This window comes from Megascapheus bottae, chromosome 9 (genome assembly GCF_031878675.1).
Source record: "Megascapheus bottae isolate mThoBot1 chromosome 9, mThoBot2.hap1, whole genome shotgun sequence".
NCBI classification, from domain to species: domain Eukaryota; kingdom Metazoa; phylum Chordata; class Mammalia; order Rodentia; family Geomyidae; genus Megascapheus; species Megascapheus bottae.
The window spans coordinates 11090003-11095171 of NC_143517.1; positions in this window are offsets into that span (position 1 = coordinate 11090003).

Here is a 5169-nt window from a genome sequence, read left to right on the forward strand (position 1 = left end):
CATTCGATGAGAAATGCGTTTACTGTTTCTGGATTAAAAATAGAAAAACACAATAGAACAAATTCAATGGCAGGTTTGTGTGGCCACTTAAGCTTATAATAGAATCAGGAAATGGAGGTACTCATTGGAGTGGATAAAACTCCACAAGAACTCATTTTTAGCCAATATAAGCAAAGCACAGTTGCCTCAGTCGTCAGCACTTAAAAAAATTAGCTGTATACATCCTTTCAATCAGCTAAATATTTGTTCAATTTTTCAACTTGTTATTTCTTCATTAACAAGCTTTCCCCTGCTGCTTAGCAGAATTCTGGAGGAACTTTGCAAATGTCAGCAGCACTCAAGTTGAATCAGCTAGGGGAAGTGATAAAAAGGCTCATAATCAAGTGGAACTACAATGGTGACACATTTCAAACTGGGAAATAATAGATCAATGCAGAAGGCTCTTCCCATGGGATAATGCTGCTATTTGTTCTTATTTTGTGACTTGTTTTACTCATCGGCATCACAGGCACAATGCATCTCTGTGTTAACCTTCAATTTGTAAACGATCGTTTGTATTCTAATCCTCAGAACACTTCAAGAGAGAAAAGAGGGGTGCAATTGAGAAAGAGAAAGCTGTCTTGTGAACAAAGGAGAAGCAAATGAAATAACCCAAGTATTTGGGGGAAAGAATTAGTGCTTTAGGAGATCCTGGATAGCACATGAAGATCCTTCTAGCCTGCTGATGTTGGTGGGGGGTTGTGAAATACACATAATAGATCACAATGATGCTTCTTTTAAAAAGTAAAAAAAAAATAGACTTTCTGTTTAACCTGGACATAGGACAATCCAACCCACTTTACCTACTCTCTTGTTTCTTTCATGAGAAGAAAAGTTCCATCATTTTATAGCTGCATATGTTTTACATTAAATGTAGTTTGTGACTACTCTCCTGTCATTGGAGGGAAGATAAAATGTTATTATATTAACTTCATGTGTGTGTGTACACATGTGTGTGCATGTGTGTGTGTGTGCTTGTGTGTGTGCAAATACTCAGGTTTAAACTCAGAATCTCTAATTGACACACTACCACTTGAGTTATACCTCCACTTCTGGCATTTTGCTGGTTGATTAAAGATAATAGCTTCTGCCCAGGCCCAGGGATAAGGTGGTAGCCTTGAACTGAAGAGCACACGGACAGTGCCCAGGCCTACTTCAAGCCCCATGACCCCCCTAAAAAAAATTAAAATAAAAAAAGCTAAAAGCCCAGGTTGCCTTCAAACCTTCAGATCTCATTTCCCTAATTAGCTAAGATTTCAGGTGTGATCCACCAGTACCAGGTGACATTAAATTCTTTTAGTTCCACAGCTCGATGAGAAAACATTATCTAATTAATTTATCTTTTAACCCAATTACCTTGCATCATTTTAAATAGATATATATTAGAATTCCAATAAAATATAAAAATAAGTTTACTCACAGGCATGGCATGTGGCCTACTGACAAAAGTGCACGAAGCCTTGGGTTCAATTCCTCAGTACCACATGCACATAAAAAGCCAAAAGTGGTATTGTGACTCTCAAGTGGTACAGTGTTAGCCTTAAGAAAGCTCAAGGACAACCCAGGCACCAAATTCAAGCCTCAGGACTGGCAAAAACAAAAGTTTGCTCATGAAAAAGCCAATAAAGTCAGCTCTTTCTTCTTCATATATAATAATGGGATGGAAAGTAAGATTTGTTTGTAAGCAACTTAACTACTATCGAGGGTTTCAGAACGGTGGTCCATGCCTGTAATCCCAGCTACTTGCGAAGTGAAATAGAGAAGATAACAGACTAGCCTCCGCAAAAGATAGTAAGACCCTGTATTAAAATATGTCAGGTTGCCTGTCTGCAACCCCAGCTAGGCAGAAGGTTCAAGGATATCCCTGAACTGACAGAAAGAGAGAGGGAGAGAGACAGAGGACCTCATCTAAAAAGTAACTAAAGCAACCAAGCTACAAGTAAATTTTGATCAAGTGATAGAATTCCTGTTTTAAAAGCACAAACTCTGGCTGAGCACTGGTGGCTCACAACTGTAATCCGAGCCACTCAGGAGGCTGTGATGTGAGGATGTTCATGGAAAGCCAGTCCAGGCAGGAAGTCCTTGAGACTTTTGTCTCCAAGTAACCACCCAAAATACCAGGATAGCTTTGGCTCAAGTGGGCCGTGAACAAAATAGCTTCTAAATCCAAACATCACACACACACACAGTGCAAGATATTAAGTCCAAATATCAGTCCTAGAAAAAGAAGGAAGGAAGGAAGGAAGGAAGGAAGGAAGGAAGGAAGGAAGGAAGGAAGGAAGGAAGGAAGGAAGGAAGGAAGGAAAGAAGGAAGGAAGGAGAGAGAAATCCTAAGCAAGAAGCATAAAAATTCCTGGAAAACTGAACACCGAGCATATTGATGTTTCCGTGGGCCTTCCAATCCTTTAACTATTGACAGAAGAAAGCAAAGATTGACTAAGGTTTTTGTTGACTCCTATTTGAGTGTCATATTTGTTTTTTGGTCACTAGGTATCACCAAAGTTGCCTTCTTTTCCAAAGATGAATTAGCACATTGCAAAAGAGCCAACTCTGTAGAAGGATATAACATGAGGTCAAATTTTTATTGCCCCACCATGCTACCTTCTGAAACATTTTGGCTTACACAGATTTGAAGGCACCAATCCACTCTCTGTGGCTACACTACAGTGGCTGCTGAGGCCATCTGGACCATGAGGTAGCAAATGGTATGTGGAGGTACACAAAGCTCATACAAAGAGAAAGCCATTCACAGAGTTACTCATTTATCAATTATTTCTAGTGTTGTAAGGTGAGGATACAGAGAAGCCATATTTTGAGATGTAAAATCTTGGAGCCTTTATTAAAAGGCCAGTTACCGCATGGTGGTCGGTCTCCTGTCTCAAAGACCAGCAGCCAGCAAATATACTTAACACAGTTAGGAAAAAGGCCAGAGAGGAAAGAAGGAACAAAAAAAACAACAACAAACCAATTCTGCTCCAATGGAGATTTGAATTTGAACACCATGTGGACTGGAGAAGAGCCTGGAAATAGGACACAGGACATGAACATGGAGACACATGGCTTGGCATAATGGTGCCTGAGCTGGTCCAGGCCTAAATAGAGGCAGGATCACAGGAAATTCCCAGTCTCAGGCACTGGACTGACACCTCTAGTAACCTATCAGCCACCTGCCCACCCCCTCTCCAGGGAGAGACCCTATCATGTACCATGTGACCAAGGTGGTTCTGTCCAGACCTAGCCTCCTTACTTCACTAGGAATCGAGATTTCCATGTTAAATAATGAAGACTTCACAGTTAGTAAGAAGACTTTCAGCTTCTAAGTGTGTAGCTATTGCCAAGGCTGTATTTATGGTCAGATAATACTTAGTAAGTACCACCCTCCCTATTCCATGCAAATTATGACACCCCCATGGGAGTCCATTGGAAAGCTCACTAAGGGTGCATATTTTCTACTAGATAGATACAAATGCTTTACTGAAGCCTAGGCTCCATGGCTCTCCTTACACAATATTAGGAACAGCTATGTAGAAGAGACGGTTCTTTTTCTACCAAGTTCTCCCACCAGCTGTTTAAGAGTACATGTTTCACTTTGCATGGAAGTTCTACAGAAAACCTACATTTTCAGAATGGAGTCATTTGATAACACCCAACTGCAATGCGGTTATTGTGCCATGCCTCCTTCTAAACAAGTCTTTTCTAAGTATAACATTGAATCCTGAAAGCACCTAGCAGAGAGCTACTGAGAACAGTGGGTGAAGGGTGATGAGAAGCAGTAACACTTGCTAACAGTCTCTGACCTTTGAATTCCTAGAAAGAGAAGCCACGAATATTGTCAAGCATGCAGATAAACTGATACCACATTCCCCTTTTAGCCATTTCCTTCACTTTCCTCTTTCTCCTCTAACTTCTCAGACTCTTCTAACATTGTGTCACTGTTCCACTGTGTGCATGATAAGTTTGCCATCTGAATCAGCATTATACTAAGAGCATGTTTCTTTGTTTTGATTTTTTAAGGCAAGCTTACTCAATCTGATAAAAAGCATTCTGATTAGAAGGTGCTGTATATATTCGGATACTCCTTTGCATTGTGTGAGGAGGATACAATGAGAAAGGTCCTGTGTTTCCAGGGAGGTCTTCAGCAAAGCCATGAAACAAATTTGAATCTTACCCTCCTGTGCTAGTTTCAGTCTGTAACCCTGCACCCAGATTCTATGAATAGATCATTGTCCTCCCAGGGCAGGGGCTCAATAACTTGGCATTTTCTGGGTCCCTGAATTTGTACAATGAGATATCAACTCCAATCTGTGAGCACAATGCTTCAGTGGCTGCCAAGAATGGCTGCAATATTGATGTCTTTCAATGTAGATCACATCATTCACCCAGCAGAGCTCAATAAAATGATACTGTAGTTAACAAGTTTTATAACACAAAGTTACTTTAAAACATGGAACTAATCAGAGGGAAGCCTGTTTATGCTTGTCAGCACCACATTTAATTGTCAATAAATAAACAAAGATTTGCTTCACCTATTGTCATGTATATCAAGTGAGTCATTAATCTAAACTAATGAAGCTTAAGATATATGGCAGACAGTTTTTATGGAGCCCCTTCTTAATGATATGTTTGCTTTTCATTTCAATGCCAAGAGAGCCTATTATCAGGAAAGCAGCACATTATGGTACAAAACCATTGAAATCTACAGCTCTCCTCTTTGTTCAGAGTTCACAATAAGCAACGCTTGCACTTACATATTCATGTTCTGTTGGAGATGAAAAGCATGAGTTAGACATGAATACAGGATGGGGAATGGAGAGACAATGCACTCCATATAAGACTGCTGTTCTGTTGTGGGGTTTCTGCACATAATACACACACACCCTTCAGATATTTAAGCTCACCTGTAAACAAAAAAGGGAACTAAATGCAGTCCAATTCATGCACACACTCATTTGGAAAAATGTGAGTGCCCATGTGTCCTAAACACAATGATCACTAATCATTACAGAACATCCTGAATCTCTAAAGAAAGCAAACCCAGGATGCCAACCTGCAAACAAATAGCTACTAGACAATAAACGCAAATATTCTACAATTACGGCAATGTTCACATTAGTTCTAAAGCTCTGATGG